General features: G+C 36.4%; 1 long non-coding RNA gene across 2 annotated transcripts in view; it reads right to left on the bottom strand.

Moving 5' to 3' along the window:
- The window catches only part of LOC122231082, a 53,760-nt gene that overhangs the window by 11,245 nt on the left and 23,416 nt on the right, over positions 1-19,099 (bottom strand). The window contains exon 4 of one of the 2 annotated variants that reach the window (XR_006208211.1): positions 17,265-17,381. The exons of the other annotated variant lie outside the window; for it this stretch is intronic. This is a non-coding gene — a long non-coding RNA (uncharacterized LOC122231082). Of the gene's footprint in view, positions 1-17,264; positions 17,382-19,099 lie in introns of those variants that run through there. 2 annotated transcript variants of the gene reach the window in all.

The following is a 19,099-nucleotide window of genomic DNA, read 5'->3' as shown; positions in this document are numbered from 1 at the left end:
GCTCTTAAATGTTGCAATCAGAGAATTTCAGAAGAGGACTTTGAAGAAGAAACTGAAAATTTTAATTGTGGGAACACATGTAATTCATTTTATCTTAGAGGAAAATATGACCAGAGAAGTTAAGTGATCTGTTCAAGATAGCAATGCTATTATGTCAGAAAGCTATGATTCCAGCTTAAATCTGACTCTAAAACTGATTCTCTGCCCATGACACCATTTTGCCTTTCATAAAAATCATCACAAGCAAGGATATGGCTTACAGAGATCCAAGAAGAGAGCTCTTTAGAAGAGAGACTAAAAAGACCATGTGTCAAAAATATAACTCATTAATGATGGAACCAGCAGGGTGGGGAAGCTGGTTCAAAGAGCACTTGCAGAACAGAGGTTTATACAGTCAGTCAGGAATGTAGTGATGAAACAAGTCTATAAATTAGATTTTTGAAAACTGATTGATGTCCTAGAGGGCAATAAAACCATAATCTCTTGGTGGTTTTTTTCTCCTACTGGAAACAACACATTACATTTCTACTGGTAAAAATCATTTGTAATTTATCAGTCTTCTAACTATAACAGAGTTCAGGCTCTAATTAATAGCAAATAGTAAATCAAACAAATGTATATTTCTCTAGAGAGTTAGATAATTATTCAGTAAACCTGATAGATAACATTCCAGAATGATAGTGAAATGACATATAATCATCATTTTGCCTATTTCTAAGCTTTGATAACTTTTTTTTTCTTTTTTTAAATGTTTATTTATTTGTGAGAGAGACAGAGAATGTGGGTGGGTTAGGAGCAGAGAGAGAGGGAGACACAGAATCTGAAGCAGGCTCCAGGCTCTGAGCTGTCAGCACAGAACCTGACACAGGGCTCGAACTCACCAGCTGTGAGATCATGACCTGAGCCGAAGTCGGTCATTCAAACGACTGAGCCACCCAGGAGCAGGCTTCTTTGCCTGGGGACCAGAGACTGCTGAAGAGGGGAAGTACTGCATATCTATGGGCCATAAAAGCAGCCCAGGTCCTAAACCCAGAGAAAAGTGTAAGTACTTGGAAAGAGTTTGAAATGATGTCAACCCAATGTTCTTGTGCCAGAAAAAGCTTGGTTCAGTACCCCCTCCTCACATGGCAAAAAGGATTGAGGCAAAAGGCCTGAATCAATCAAACTAACCAGTTATTATCTTTTATTCAGAAAGAACATATCTGATCTGATTATGCCAACATACACACTACACAGCCAGCACCTTAAGGAAAACAGTTAATTCAATAAAAGCAGTTCTATAGGAAGCCAAAGATAATGGTCGAAGAAACTATTCTTTGATGCAATGATAATGCAGAAAAGGATTTTAAGTTTCTATTTATGTGTAGAGCATGTCCTTCTGGTACTCCTCAGAGTTTTTGCTAGCTATCTGGAAACTGTTTATATTTCTTGAGCAGCACTTGAGGTAGAATTTTTTTTATGTCAATTAAGTATAGAGCAAAGTATACTGATAATTAACTGTGTTGAGGATGGAGTTGACCTCATAAATGCTGTAGAGCTAAATATAGATACGGACCATGCTACCTCCTGCCAGAGATGATCCATAGAAGCAACTTCACACAAGGCCATAAATCTGCTCTAAAAGTAATTTCGTGCACAACAGAACACAGTAAGTTGGAATTTAGCACCTGATAAAAAGTTCTGGGAACCCCAACACTATTTTCAGGGAAAATTGGTCCTTTTACTCAATTTCCATCTTGTTTCTTGCCTTAAAATCTGTTCTTGCATTAAACAATCTAATCTCTGAGCTTTTCTCTTTACCCTGATTCCTAAATGAGGCCCTTGAATCTCCTAGCAGATTTGACCTACACTGTTTAAAATCATAAAGCTTGAAGGAAGGAAAGTCATCCTTTCCTTTTACCTCAGCCAAGACAAGGTTGGAACTTTTCAAATGGAACATAAATTGTAAAGTAAAAGAAAATCCACAAAACCATACCAAAGAATGTTTATAAAGCATAGTCAATTTCTGATATGGCTTTAATTAACTTAAACTACAAATAATATTGCTCTTGGGAATGAAAGCCCCTATTCCCGTTTCTCAGGTTTATCTGGGGGACGCTGCCTAAAAAATAAAATAAAATAAATCAGTTTCTCCACCTTTATACTTTTCCCTTCCCCATTCCCTTTTCTACCTTCTATTCTTTTTCCCTAGCATGGTTTCAAAGAGGCTCCAGTGACCATTCAACTGTCTTGTCTTCTTTTTATAGTTAATACATTCAAAGGAAGTCACTAGATTCATTACTCTTTATTAATGTCTTAGATGAAAAACAGAAGTAAATGCAAACTCCACAGACATGTAACTATCTATTCTGAAAAGAAGTCTATCTAAACTTCTTAATGACTTCCTATTGCCCATAGATGTACTGACCTTTACAACAATTAGAAAAGATAAATATCTATTTCTAAAAGTATACAACATAATGACTGAGGAGTTTGGAGAATTGAGACCACTGATCAAGATCCATTAGTGCCCTGGGGCACCTGGGTGGCTTAGTTGGTTGAGCTCAGGTCATGATCTCACGGTTCATGAGTTTGAGCCCCACGTTGGGCTCTGTGCTGACTTTCAGAACCTGGAGCCTGCTTCAAATTCTGTGTCTCCATCTCTCTCTGCCCCTCCCCTGCTCATGCTCTCTCTCCCTCTCTCAAAAATAAATAAACATTTAAAAAAAATCCATTAGTGCCCTAGTAAACTCTGAACATTTATTGGCAGTAAATATAGTAGCAAGCTTAAAACTTGATAGAATAGGGCACAGACCAATCACAGGCAGTCACACTTGAATTTCAAGGCAATTAAATGGGTAAATTTAAGTTTATAGCCCATACACAAAATGTAAAAGAATCTACATATGTTCTCTTTTCCCCCTGGAAATTTTTTTGTGTGTCTTAATAGAAAATGAACTCAACCTAGAGACTTAATACATCCACTTTTATTTGCCTATAAATATTAGTTTAATTCAAAATGGTCTCCCTGTATCTTTAACAAATTGAGTAAAAAAAATAAATAAATAAGTGAAAAATATTACAAGTCATCTACAAAAAGCTGATATGTTTACAAGATCTTCCTTCTGAAGTGGCAACTGTTAACTAAATTTTTAGTGAGCTTTTAAATTTTAATAAAAGGTGTGTATTTTTTAATGTTTATTTCTTTATTTTGAGTGAGAGAAAGCATGCAAGTAGGGAACAGGGACAAAAGGAGAGACAGAAAGAGAGAATCCTAAGCAGGCTCCACACTCACCATGGAGCCTGACACATGGCTCCATCTCATAATCACGAGATTATGATGTGAGCTGATATCAAGAGTCAGACACTTAACTGACTAAGCCACCCAAGCGCCCCAAAAGTGTGTAATTTTCATGCTTAGTTTAAAATATTTGCAAAATACAGAAAGTTTAAAAAACCTTTTTTGAAGAAACAATTCTCAATCTTGCCTTCTTTATTACTATATTGGTCAGTGCCCTGCCTCTTCCCTGGCATTTAACCCAATAAATGTCCCACATTGTAGATTCTTCCAGCTGGAGAATCCTCAGAGAGTTTCTAAACTAGGGTTGCTGTTTGATTCTTGGTTCTTCTTACACCAAAATTAGTGAGTCCTAGACAATATACTCATCCCAAAATCTCATCTTTTATGTTTGTTTGTTGGAAATATTTCCAGGCCCTGAACAACATTTATTAAGTTAATGAAATTGCCAAGTCCATAAGTTTCTAATATCTTTTCTTGCTACAGCAAGGTATAATTCTCTTGTTAATGGCACTCTATTTCTCTGTAAGTTTTTCTCTCTTGTTCATGCAGTTTCAAATGAATGTTTTTGTTTTTGTTTCTTTAAAATTAAACTTGCCCATTGGAGAGCAACACCTTTTACTACATCAGAGTATATTCCTGTTTCTCTTCATATTTCCCATAATACTTATGTATTCTGTTTAAGATGTTCTTGGTATCAAACACCAAAAACAGTCTCCCTAACTTAAGTGGAAGGAAGATTTTATTGAAATGATCTTGGGTATCTCACAGAATTGAAGGAAGAATTGAACAATTAAGACAGTAAATCAAGGAATCAAGACCTTCTCTGGATTACCACGTTTTGGATCAAATAGAAAAACAAGTCACTGTGCAACTGAAAAAGATATATTGATAAGAGGAGAAAAGAAGCTAAAAACTAGAATATACAACGAACCCAGTTTTGAAAAAGAAATAAAGAATAGTGTTACCTTAAATGAACAGCATATAGAGTAATGGCTTCCTTCATTACATTTCTTCTCAAAATACATATTTTTGTATAGTCTTAAAAATTTTAAATTAATTCATTGTGGCATTAAAAATAAATGACTTACTGAAATTAGTCAGTCAGAGGAAGACAAATATCATATGACTTCACTCATAGGAGGACTTTGAGACAAAACAGATGAACATAAGGGAAGGGAAACAAAAATAATATAAAAACAAGGAGGGGGATAAAACATAAGAGACTCATAAATATGGAGAACAAACAGAGGGTTACTGGAGGGGAAGTGGGAAGGGTGATGGGCTAAATGGGTAAGGGGCATTAAGGAATCTACTCCTGAAATCATTGTTGCACTATATGCTAATTTGGATGTAATTTTTTTTTAATTAAAAAAATAAAATAAAAAATAAATGACTTACTTTCCAAAAGAAAGCCAGAGCAGCCATACTTATATAAGACAATCTAGATTTTAAAAGGAAGACGGTAACAAGAGATGCAAAGGGCATTATATCATAAATAAGGGGTCTATCCACCATCTAACAATTGTAAACATTTTTGTTCCAAACATGGAAGCATCCAAATATATAAATCAATTAATCACGAACATACAGAAACGATTGATAATAATACCATAATAGTAGGGGACTTCAACATCCCACTTACAACAACAAAAGCCCACCTAAATAGAAAATTAACAAGGAAACAATAGCTTTAAATGACATACTGGACTAGATGGACTTAACAGATATATTCGGAACATTTCATCCTAAAGCAGCAGAATACACATTCTTCTTGAGTGCACATGGAACATTCTCCAGAAGGGAACACATACTGAAACACAAATCAGCTCTCAACAAGTATAAAAAGATCGAGATTATACTGTGCATATTTTCAGACCACAATGCTATGAAACTCGAAATTAACCATAGGAAAAAATTTGGAGACTAAAGAACATCCTACTAAAAAATGAATGGACTAACCAAGAAGTTAAAGAAGAAATTTAAAAGTCATGGAAGTTCATTGACATGGAAGTCAATGAAAATGATAACACCACAGCCCAAAACCTCTGGATGCAGCAACCTCCGGTTTAAGAGGGAAGTATATAGCAATCCAGGCCTTCCTAAAGAAGAAAGAAAGGTCTCAGATACACAGCCTAACCTTACACTTTAAAGAGCTTCAAAAAGAACAGCAAATAAAACCAAACACCAGCAGAAGACAGGAAATAATAAAGGTTAGAGCAGAAATCAATGGTATTGAAACCAAAAAACAAAAAAACAAAACAAAACAAAAACAAAACAAAACAAAAACAAAAAACAAACAAACAACAACAAAAATACAGTAGAACAGAGCAATGAAACCAGGTTCTTTGAAAGAGAAAAAAATTGAAAAACCTCTAGTCAGTTTGATCAAAAAGAAAAAGGGAAGGACCCAAATAAGTAAAATCAAGAATGAAAAAAGAGAGATCACAAACAACATTGAAGAAACACAAACAATAATAAGACAATATTATAAACAATTATACATTAATAAATTGGGAAGGCTGGAAGAAATGGACAAATTCCTAAAACATATAAACTACCAAAACTGAAACAAGAAGAAATAGAAAATTTGAACAGATCCATAGCCAGTAAAGGAATTGAATTAGTAATGAAAAATCTCCCAGGGTGCCTGGGTGGCTCAGTTGGTTAAGTGTCCAACTTCAGCACAGGTCATGATCTCACAGTTTGTGAGTTTGAGCCTCTCATCCAACTCTGTGCTGACAGTTTGGAGCCTGTAGTGTGCTTCGAATTCTGTGTCTCCCTCTCTATCTCTGTCTCACCCCCACTCATGCTCTATCCCTCTCTCAAAATTAAACAAATTTAAAAAAAAATCTCCCAGGGATGCCTGGGTGGCTCAGACAGTTGATTGTCAGACTTCAACTTAGGTCATGATCTCACAGTTCATGGGTTCAAGCCCCACATCAGGCTCTGTGCTGATGGCTCAGAGCCTGGAGCCTGTGTCGGATTCTGTGTCTCCCTCTCTTTCTGCCCCTTCCCTGCTCACCCTTTGTCTCTTTCTCTCAAAAATAAATAAACATTAAAAAACATATTCCCCAAAACAAGAGTCCAGGGCCAAATAGCTTTCCAGGGGAATTCTACCAACCATTTAAAGAAGAGTTAACACCCATTCTTTTGAAGCTGTTCCAAAAATTAGAAATGGAGGGAAAACTTCCAAATTCATTCTATGAAGCCAGTATTACCTTGATTCCAAAACCAAAGATCCCACTAAAAAGAACTACAGACCAATTTCCCTGATGAACATGGATGCAAAAATCCTCAAGAAGATACTAGCCAACCAGATCAACAAGACATTAAAACAATTATTCATCACGACCAAGTGGGATTTATACCTGGGATACAGGGCTGGTTCAATATCTGCAAATCAATCAATGTAATACATCACATCAATAAAATAAAGGAAAAGGGGCACTGGGTGGCTCAGTTGGTTGAGCCTCCGACTTCAGCTCAGGTCATGATCTCACAGTCTGTGGGTTCGAGCCCCGCATCTGGCTCTGTGCTGATAGCTCGGAGCCCGGAGCCTGCTTCTGGTTCTGTGTCTCCCATTCTCTGTCCCTCTCCCCCTCATGCTTTGTCTCTTTCTCAAAAAAAATAAACATTAAAAAATTTTAAAGAAAGGACAAGAACCTCATGATCCTCTCAATAGGTGCAGAGAAAGCATTTGACAAAACACGGCATCCATCTTTAAATTTTTTAACATTTATTTATTTTTGAGAGACAGAATGAGACAGAGCATGAGTGGGGGAGAGGTAGAGAAACAGGTGGGCAGGACACAGAATCCAAAGCAGGTTCCAGGCTCTGAGTTGTTAGCACAGAGCCCAGCGTGGGGCTCAAACTCAGGGACAGCGAGATCATGACCTGAGCCAAAATCAAACACTTAACTGACTGAACCACCCAGGTGCCCCTCCAGCATCCTTTCTTGATAAAAACCCTCAAGAAAGTAGGGATAGAAGGATCATACCTCAATATCTTAAAAGCCATATATGAAAGACTCACCAGTAATATCATTATCAATGGGGAAAAACTGAGAGCTTTCCCCTTAAGGTCAGGAACAAGACAGGGATGTCTACTCTCACCACTGTTATTCAACATATTATTGGAAGTCCTAGCCTCAGCAATCAGATGACACAAAGGAATAAAAGGTATCCATATTGGCAAGGAGGAAGTCAAACTTTCACTCTTCGCAGATGACATGATACTCTATATGGAAAACCCAAAATATTCCACCAAAAAATAGCCAAAACTGATCCATGAATTCAGCAAAGTCACAGGATATAAAATCAATGCACAGAAATCAGTTGCATTTCTATACACCAATAATGAAGCAACAGAAAAATCAAGGAATCGATCCCATTTACAATTGCACCAAAAACCATGAAATACCCAAGAATAAACTTAACCAAAGAGGTGAAAAGTCTATACACTGAAAACTATAAAAAGCTTATGAAAGAAATTGAAGAAGATACACAAAAAATGAAAAAGCATTCCATGCTCATGGATTGGAAGAACAAATATTGTTAAAATAAAGCAAATCTACATATTCAACGCAATTCCTAACAAAATAACACCAGCATTCTTCACAGCTAGAACAAACAATCCTAAAATTTTTATGGACCCAGAACAGACCCCAAATAGCCAAAGCATTCCTGAAAAAGAAAACTGAAGCTGGAGGCTTCACTATCTTGGACTTCAAGATGTATTACAAAGCTGTAATCATCAAGACAGTATGGTACTGGCACAAAAACACACACTCAGATCAATGGAACAGAGTCCAGAACCCTGAAATGGACCCACAAACATAAGGTCAACTAATCTTTGACAAAGCAGGAAAGAATATCCAATGGAATAAAGACAGTCTCTTCGGTGAATGGTGCTGGGGAAACTGAACAGCAACATGCGGAAGAATGAACTGGACTACTTTCTTACACCATACACAAAAATAAACTCAAAATGGATGAAAAATGGGTAAATGTATGATAGGAAGCCATCAAAATCCTACAGAAGAAATCAGGCAAAAACCTCTTTGACCTTGGCTGCAGCAACTTCTTATTCAGCACATCTCCAGACGCAAGGTAAACAAAGCAAAAATGAACTATTGGGACCTCATCAAGATAGAAAGCTTCTGCACAGCAAAGGAAACAATCTGCAAAACTAAAAGGCAACCAACGGAATGGGAGAAGATATTTGCAAATGACATATCAGATAAAGCGTTTGTATCCAAAATCTATAAAGAACTTATCAAACTCAACACATAAAAAAACAAATAATCCAGTGAAGAAATGGTCAAAAGATATGAATACTCATTTTTCCAAAGAAGACATCCAGATGGCTAACAGACACATGAAAAGATGCTTAACATCACTCATAATCAGATAAATACAAATTAAAACCATAATGAGATACAACCTCACACCCGTCAGAATTGCTAAAAGTAACAACTCAGACAACAACAGATGTTGGCAAGGATGCAAAGAGAGAGCATATCTCTCTCTCTTTTTTTTTTTTTTAATATTGCTGGTTGGAATGGAAACTGGATCAGTCACTCTGCAAAACAGTATGGAGATTCCTCAAAAAATTAAAAATAAAACTCACCTACGACCCAGCAACTGCACTACTAGGTATTTATCCAAGGGATACAGGTGTGCTGTTTTGAAGGGGTACATGTACCCCAATGTTTATAGCAGTACTATTGACAACAGCCAAAGTATGTAAAGAGTGGAAAAAGCCCAAATGTCCACCAACTCATGATTGGATAAAGAAGATGTGGTATACACACACACACACACACACACACACACACACACACACTGACACTCTCTGGAGTATTATTCAGCAATCAAAAGGAATGAAGTCTTGCCATTTGCAACTACATGGATGAAACTAGAGGGTATTATGCTAAGCAAAACTAGTCAGAGAAATACAAATATATGACTTCACTCATATATGGAATTTAAGATACAAAACAGATGAACTTAAGAGAAGGGAAACAAAAATAATATAAGCAAAAATAATATAAAAACAAAGAGGGGGACAAAACATAAGAGACTCTTAAATACACAGAAGAAATTGAGGGTTACTGGAGGGTTAGTCGATGGGGGGGATAGGCTAAATGGGTAAGGGGCATTAAAGAAGACACTTGTTGAGATGAGCACTGTGTCTTATACATAGAGGATAAATCACTAGAATCTACTCCTGAAATCATTATTGCACTATATGCTAACTAACTTGGATATAAATTAAAAATAAATAAACAAACAAACAAAATTTTTAAAAAAGAGTAAATGACCTACTGAACACATTGTTCATCATAACTGTCCATGAGTGTTTGTTAACTTTTGGCTGGTGACCCAATATTATTTTAGACAGAGAGGAAAACCTCTGCTGTGTGCTCCTCTGTGATGCACTCACTCACTGCAGCTTTTGCATTGTCTGAAATTTGAATAAATTTCACTACCACAGGAAAAGCCCTGTCTCTTTTTTCTGCCCCTCTTTCCTGCTGCAGAAAAAAATGGAATATTATAGCATTCTATTTTCCATCCATTATTCTGCTATTCTTTCTATGTACTTTTCACAAGAACTCAGTTCTAGAGCACCCAATTTCTTCTCTAACATATTTTTTTCAATCTTCAGTGGGTGTTATTGCCTTTCATAGGATGGGAAACGGAATAAGGACTGCCTTAACAGGAAAATAAAACCTTACAGTGGGTAATATTCATTAAAGAATGGCAAAAGAAACAGCATGCAGTTTTGAGTGCAATTCAAATGATGCCAGGGATATGATATTATCAGTCCATTATTGAGAAAAAGCATGATATAAACAGTATATACATGATGATTCCATTTGTGAAAATATATTTATATTACTATCTTTCATTTGAGTCACCATAAATAAGTTTTTTATTTGCTAATCAGTATTTCCTGGTTTATCATTTTTTTCTTAAGTAAACCTGTTATTTGTGTTATTATAAACATTAAAAAGGTAAAATGATGACTTCAGGTGGATTATACACTGGCAGGAAGAGACCGCATACATATAAACACCCTGCTGTATTTTCCCAAGTTACCAGCCAAGAATTCAGAAACTGTGGAAGTGAGATAACTACACAAAGCAGGAACAGATGCAGCCGACCTTGGCTTGGCTTTTCCCTACTCCTAGGTTCCCTACAGGGTATACACCTGGCCTGCAACACTTACTGGCCAGACAGAATCTTAACAGAACTGGGGGAAAAATAAAAAGTTAGATTTTTGCTGTGCCACTGCCACGCTTGATGCGATTTTGATTATTACTTTGGTCCTAGGATGTGTTTGAGAAAGCCATTTCCTCTAGTAACACTGAAACTGAGTCCAACAGCTCCCTAAAGTTCATTATGATTATTATGGTTCATAAACATATATATCTTAACTTTTATCTAACATATCTTAACTAATATCTTAACTTCTGTGTTAGCTAATACCTTAAAACTACCATTATCCTAGCCAATGTAAGTGTTCCATTAATCTCAAAGTTGGTACACAACATTCTAAACTAGGAAAAACGGGGATAGGATGATGACTTTGTCATGCACTACTCCAAAAACCTGCTCTTTCTTCAGCTTAGGGGATTTTAGGCTTTGAGTAAAAACCCACTACCCTCAGTGAGCCTCAAGATTCCCCTTATTTGCCATATTTCCTAACCTGACTCTTTTTTCCAGTGTTCTGTTCACTATAGTGTTCTTTTACCTGTTTAGATGCTCAAATTGGGCTTTAAAACACCAGCATGACCCTGGAAGATAGAGCAGTCTTTTCTTTAGTGTACACATAGCTGGCATGACTTGTGACAAATGATGGCAAGTGAATTGTAGTGATTGGCTGGGGGCAAGAAGTGAAAATATGTCTGCCAGTTCAATTCAGAAAAGGAAAATGTCTTGAAAAGTCTAATTAATAGTGGGGAGGGGGGGACACCACCACAGTAGTTGTGCACGTCAAAAATGAAGCCATCAACAGCGTGCTACAGCTTCTCATTTTGGAAAAATCTGAAGGTCACAGTACGATCTGCCATAGGTAAATATCTGTGCTTTTATGTAACAATATAATAAATAATTATTATCTTTTTTCCTATCTGTGTTTTCCATTTTTTCTTAAATAAACCCATATTCCTTCTGCCATTTTGTATATCTAGAAGGTAACATCATACTTTCAAAAGTGAACTTCATATCAACCCTCCCTACTATTAACTAATACTGGTTATTGTTAAATAACCTTATTAAATATATATCAGTCTTCACAGTGCTTAGAAAGTATGCCCTACTTCAGAACACGCACAGCACCATCTACACCAGGAGCTGTGGGGACTGGGGTAAATAAAGAATAATCACCCTGTGCCAGCTGTTCATATAAACTATCTTCCCATCCTTATTTTAAAAATTCCCGTGGCTTCAGTACTAAACAGAAAGCCCTGTTCCCTTCTATTTCTCTTTCCCAATGAGCAAGTCCTACTCCCCACCCCACCCCTCCTTTCAAGTATTCAATGCTCTCTGATGTTCTTCCACAGTTTCTTGTAGTTACAGCTGGGGTTTGGTTTCTTCTAGCTTCCACACGCCCCTTTAGGTGGTCCCATTCTTTCTCTATGCAGAACCAATGCTTTTTATTGGATTCTGAAGCCATATCAAATTGTAGTGGCTGACCAGAGGCATGACAGGGAACTGTTTCTTCTATCCTGAAAATGTCTTAATTAGATTAGCTGAGATTGGAACTGACAGTTAAGTAGAGACGTCACCAAATTAATAGTGTACTTCCCCAAAACTATGCCACAGAAAGCATATCCACAGATTAGTAATATGGGAAAAACCAGGACACCAATAGCAAGAATTTGTCATTGCATTTTATAAAAAGAGATACTTTCACACTTCTTCAAGCAAAGAGACATATGAATGGATTTAATCTCATTTTGATTATGGATATTTTTAATTACTCTCAGATAAATATGTATTATAGATGGTTTTATATTTTTATGGTGAAATATTACCTCTGAAACAGAGCATATTGCATTTGGTTAAAATCACAATCACAAATAAATTGTTGAACAGATCACCAACAACAACATCCATTAACCTTAGGTTGGTGGCAAGAGCTGGGTGCCCTGTTGCTAGTGGGGCCTGGGAATTCCACACCATAAGCTCCAACAGACTCCCTTTTTCTCAGCTTTCAAATTCCAGGCTTCAGGTAACTTCTACCACCACAGTGAAACCCAGACTTCCTTTTACTACCTCTTTTCATCTGATAACTAAACCAGACTCTCTTTTCCTGGTTTCCCATTTCCTCCTGAGTTTCTCTTACCATTTCCAGACAGGTCTACTCTTATTTTCAAATGTCAGCATATTCCTTTAGGTGAGACCTAGTCCTATTTGCCTCATGTAAGGCTAGCACAGTTTGATCCTAGCATAAAATGAATGAAAGTGCCTGCTTTGAACTAGAAAGAGAATTGCCCCCTAATTTTGCTTCCGGCGGGGGGGGGAAGAAGCCTGAATATGATTAAATTTGGTTACAGCAAAACACACAAAAAAGTACTATATTAGTAGATAATTCTAACCAAATGCATCTGATATATACACAGCTCATTGCTTAGAGAAAAAAGCAGAACAAAAACTGTGCTAATATGATTTCATGTTTTATAAAAAGAAATATCAACAATGGTATCTAATTTATGTGGAAATAAATTAACTTCTTTTTATGCTCATCTCTGTTTCCTAACTTCCTCAAGCCAACATGTGTCATGTTATAATGTTTAGTATTTTAAAGGAAAGAATGTCACTAGCAGCATTCTAGGTTACTGGATGTGGGACAAGACATATACTGTCCTATGCTTACTATATGCTCAATTTTATTTAGCCAATGATACAAACTTAACAAAACCACACAGAGATGGGGAAAATGCAATAATTCTTGGCCTAGCTTTTTCCTCATGCCTGGCTTCTTCATGGGACTGTTGGTCACTCTGATCATCATGGAGAAAATAGTCAAATTTCTATTATCAAAAAGACAAGAGATAAGTGTTGGCAAGGATGTTGAGAAAAGGGAACCTGTATACTGATGGTGGGAACACAAATTAGTACAGGCACTGTGGAACACAATATGGAGATTCCTCAAAAAAGAAAAAAAAAACTAAAAATAGAGCTACAATGTGATCCACAGGATCATATCCATGTGTGCCTATCCATAGGGAAAAAATTCAGTATCTTGAAGGAAACAAAATCAGTATATCTGCATTCCCATACTCACAGTACCATTATTGACAGTAGCCAAAATGTTGAAACAACCTAAGTTGTCTCTCAGTGGATGAATGGATAAAGAAAACATAATGTATATATACTTTGGAATATTATTCAGCAGCAAAAAAGAAAGAAATCCTGCCATTTATGACAACATGGATGAAACTGGAAGGCATTATTATAAATGAAATAAGACATACAGTAAGACAAATATTATATAGTACCATTTGGATGTGGAATATAACAAAAAGAAGAAGAGGAGGAGGAGGAAGAAAAGGAAATAAAACTCAAAGAATCAAAGAGTAGGATGGTGATTGTCAAAGCCTGTAGGTGGGGGTGGAAGAAATGGAGAGATGTTGATGAAAGAGTACAAAGTTTCAATTATAAGATGAATAAATTCTGAGGATCCAATATACAGCATGGTGACTAGAGTTCATAATATTATATTATATACTTGAATTATGTTCAGAGAGCAGATCTTAAAGCACTTTGACCAAAAAAAGGGGGGGGGGTAACAATGTGAGGTGATAGATAATGTTAATTGACTTGATTTAGGTAACCATTTCACAATGTACACATATATCACATATCATAACATTGTACACTTTAAATATATACACTTTTATCTGTCAACTATACCTCAATAAAGCTGGGGGTTGGGAAGAAAACAACCAAATTCTTGGTATGCCATTGCTCATTCACACACAGATGTAATGTCACTTAACTAAGAAATAATAATCCATGTTTTATCAGTAGACTCTATTTTATTTTTTTAATGTTTATTTTTGAAAGAGAGAGAGCACAAGCACGAGAGGGGCAAAGAGAGAGGGAGACACAGAATGTGAAGCAGGTTCCAGGCTACAAGCTGTCAGCAAAGAGCCCCATGCAGGACTCAAACAAAAGGACTTCGAGAGCCTGACCTGAACTAAAGTTAGACTCTTAACCAACTGACCCACCCAGGTGCCCCAGTAGACTCTATTTTTAGAGCAGTCTTGGGTTTTTGGAAAAATTGAAAACAAAAAGTTCCCAAATCTTTGTATTTTTGTTAAAAAAAATAAACATATCAGATTTTCCCAGAAAATTGGATTTATATGTTTACATAAAATGTGTGCACAAAGATGTATAACAGCATGATTGATTATAGCTAAAAAGTAGAAACTACCCAAATGTCCATCAACTAATGAATGGAAAAGCAAAATGTATCTATGTGTATCTATGTATACACATGTATCTATGGGATATTATTCAGCCATAAAAAGGAGTAAGTTCTGATATGTGCGACAATACTGAATGAGTCTTAAAAACATTATGCTAAGTGAAAGAAGCCAGACACGGAATACCACAAATTTTATTATTCCATTTATATGAACTGTCCAGACAAGGCAAATCCATGGAGACAGAAATGAGATTAGATGGGAAGGGAAGGGAAGGGAGAGTGCTAGCTATTGGGTGTTTCTGGAGTGATGAAATAATCAGATAGGTGATGACTGAACAACCCGTGAACACACTGAAAACCACAGATATGCATACTTTAAAAATAAATCAGATTCTCTATTTATTAAAGCAAAGTCTGATCAATGAGGTCACTTCCTCACTAGATTGGAGGAAAAAAACAAAGTCCTTGGCCAGAGGTCCCTAAGGAGCAACTCTGCCTCCAGCAGTACAGTGGTTGATACAGTCCAGGTCTCTCCTGGGCACCCCTGGCTCTGATTTCATAAACTTATACCAGAGCTTACTGTTAAGACCACAGAAATTAATTTGTTGAAATCCAAATAATCTCTCTGAATGAATGTCATTGACAGGAAGAGCTGCCTTTTTCCCACTCTTGGTATCTGTCTCCGTGTGAGGAGAAAGCAAACTCCAGGCCTCCCTCTGCATTTGTACCAGGGGCTTGCAGCAGGAGGAAGGTGGTAGCTGTGCTATGTTCTTCATGGTGCCTCATGCTCTTGCTGAAACTCAGCTTTCCTGTGAGGTTTTGCCATTCTTTTACATATGTACTTTTAGCTGGATTTTAAAACTTAACTTCCCTCTTTAGGTGAACTCATTTCTTTTCTATATCTCGTGCAGAAGTGACACTGTTTGCTGGATCCCAGAGGGATAATAAATGGTAGTGATTAATTAGGAGCAGGAAGGAACTACAAAGTTTAGTTTTTAAAAAATCTTAAGATTAATCTTGTTTAGAGTAGAGCACAAGAGATAGGCATTACATTAATAGAGTACTTCTAAAATCATGCCACAAAAAAGATGTTCATAGTTTGTCACAAAAGAAAAAACAAGACACAAACAATATGTAGAGTGTGATCTCATTTCTGTACAAAAGATATCTATTTTCTATATCCAATTAGTACCATAGTGAAAAATCTTCTTTTTAACATATCTGTTTTCTACTCTTTTCTAAATTGTACATCTATGTCTTACATAATTCTTAAATTTCAAAAGCAAAATGGCACCAACGGAATTTCTCAGACATTTATAATGTTACAAATAAATAACTCTAATCTGATCATCGTAGACAATCATTTATTAACCTCAAAGTGGATATATAATCCTTCCTATATACTTGAAGGTAGTTGACAGGCACTAGAGACACTGAGGGGAAGGATAGGCTAAAATCACACAAGAGTGGGCACTGCCCTCCAAGTACTCATGTTTTGAGAAACTGATGCTATACTTTAGAGACAGGGCTAATGTTAGGTCAGACTCTGCTGTGCATCATTTGATTAAGTCATTCTATTAAGCACAATTTATTGAATGGCCACTTCTGAAGACATTGTCCTTGTTTTCAAGAAACCCAAAAGAACATTTTTTTTCTCTATTTTTCATGCTAAAGCAAGACTTTACTTGCTTTTATGGGGCTTAATGTGCCAGTCTCATCTTGCTTATTTATTTATATAATGCTATTAGATCCTGATAAGCTGCCAGACCTGGACATGCTTTTAAAAGTAAGTGATCCTGGTAGAGGATGAAGACCCAAAGGAAAAGAAACCCTATAAGATACATATCCTAAATATCCCGTTCCTTCTGTAAGCCCTCAAAGACAGGACTAGCCTCATATTTGTTCAGGAATAAACCTGCTTGTGTTCTCCCTGTCTAGCTTTCTCCATTGTCGATAAGATACTTTGATCACCTCAATACTGCATATACCCTAGTGTCCCCTAAGGAAACTCAGGCTACTAAAAGTGTGTTGTTTGGACCAATTTTGTCTAAATTTAATTTTTAACACTACCCTGGGAAATATTTGATATTAGAGGAAATTCATAGTGTCTCTTCTATAAAGCAAAAAGCTATTTTTTGGACAAGTAATACTCCAACCCCAATTAACTAATTTACTCAAGCTGAATTGTATAGGAGTTTTTTCAAAGCGACGTTCATTCAGGACTGAAACAGCAAAAGGGTAATTATAGAGAGCTATGGAAACCTCTACATGATAATAGTGTGGAAGTGCACTGAGACATGCATAGGGGATGCAGAATAAATGAGCAATTTGAGCAATGTTCTTTCTATGTGTCCCTTTAGAATATAATCCACATCTGCCAAGAAGCAGCTTTAGTGTAGACATTTAGTATTTAGGCATATTATCCACTTGCAGGAGAAAGCAGTGGAATCTGCTGAAAATGCTAAGGGTCAATTATTCATTTCTCGCCATCCTACTTTCTCATAACATAAAAGTGTAATCCCAAAATGACATTTCCCCACACAGATTTATTTCATAGACATTCAGTAACTTAAACATACATACACAATCTCCAATGTAAATTGTTTCCTCACTGTGGTATTTCATTCCTTATTCCTCTAGAAAATAGTATAGATGTCTTCTTCTGGAAAATAAAATATACTTCAAATTTTAAAATTTAAGTCTTCAAGAATACACAAGCTCTTTGACATAAAAATATAATTCAAGGAAATTCAAGAACTTTCCAGGCAGTATTGTTCTTAGACTAACATTTCATGCAAACTTTTCAAATATTTTAGACACTAAAAAGCAGCTCTAGAATTGATGTGAATTTGAATGTCAACTAATTACATATGCATTTGCCTATCTATTATTAAAAATAACAAAAGTTATGTTTTGATCACACCACATATGAAAGTATTGGTGCAAGATCACTAACCTTTGAATGCAAAACATTCAAGACTGGTCAAGAACCAGCATTACATCCTTGAGCTAACCACTCACTCTCATCCTATAAAAAGAGTTGGGATCATTTGGCTAAGAGGTGGAAATGACAAAAGATTTTGTGAGAATTTTCATCTAACATCTACCCATGGAAGGGATCAGGGTACTTATTTCCTTGAAGCCCAGTGCAGAATGGCTTCTGGAACTAAGTATGTCTCCTAGAGTTTGGTAGCCATGGTGTATTGGTACCCTATTCATGACTGAGAAATCTAAACAGTGACATGCTGATTGGATTGACCTGCAGCAGTGCAGTCTCTAGAAACATTTTGAGAATAAGTGTACTCCCATTTACAATAGGTCAAAATTGCAGATTTCCTAGGGCCATGTGAGAGAATGAGAGAACATAGTTATAATTTCTTTATGATTGCATCTGACAATTTCTGCTATTTCAACATGCTAGTTGATAGGTATACATATATCCCTGTCCAATCTCCAGGTCTTTTCTGAGACACTCTTCCCTTTGGAATCTATCGTAAATAAGCAAGCCTTCAATTTTCCTCTAATCCCTGGTTGACTGGCTCTCTGAGGCTAAATTTAATATGAGATTGGTTTGGATGACATTACCTTCACTCCCTCTCTCCACTGGTTCTTGCTATCCTTAACCATCCCACCAGAAGAATGAACATTCCCCAACAGTTCCAAAATCATCTTTTTCTCCATGTATTTCTGCAACTCAAACCTAATTCAATCCTTTCTCATCTCTTTACACTGCAGTGGTCAGCTGCCTCCTGCTCTAACATTTGCTGAGACATAAGCTATGGCACTATGCATTTGCTCTTGTTAGTGAATCTGTCTCAGAGTTTTTGACCAAGAACTTTATGCTAGGTACTTTCCAAGCCTGTTGCTTCAGAGATGAAAGATGTTTCCTCAGCCATTTGAGCTCTCCAGACTTTGAGACATATTTTTCAGTGAAGCACTTTTCCTTTTCTAATATTTTTCCTGCTGTAGCAAGAACAGACTCTCCTATGGTGTTCATTTTCTATGGATGTGCCTTTGCCATTTTCTCAGTTTTAGGTAGGTTTTGTTTTTCATTTCTACTTGACTCATTAGGCAATCCTATTCCTTTTCTAGCAAATATGAATTAACCCTTTGCTGGATGGAAGTATCCACCTCTCTTCCCCATTATTTTATGTATTAATTAGTTAATACTTATTTGCCACAAGCTTAAATTCTTCTTTATATTTTAAGAGAAAAGAAGTATTATGTTAGTAGGTTACAGAGTATTCCATAATATGGAAAAAGAGTTGAACAACCAAGGCTTGAGCTTCTCTGGGATCTTAACAGCAATTAGTTGTTGTATGTCTATCTAAGCTCTCCCCAGCACCCACTGGGTGGGAGAAAATCTATGCACAAAGAATT

The sequence above is a fragment of the Panthera tigris genome, chromosome D1 (genome assembly GCF_018350195.1).
Source record: "Panthera tigris isolate Pti1 chromosome D1, P.tigris_Pti1_mat1.1, whole genome shotgun sequence".
Lineage (NCBI taxonomy): Eukaryota > Metazoa > Chordata > Mammalia > Carnivora > Felidae > Panthera > Panthera tigris.
This window is presented reverse-complemented; position numbering and strand designations above follow the sequence as displayed.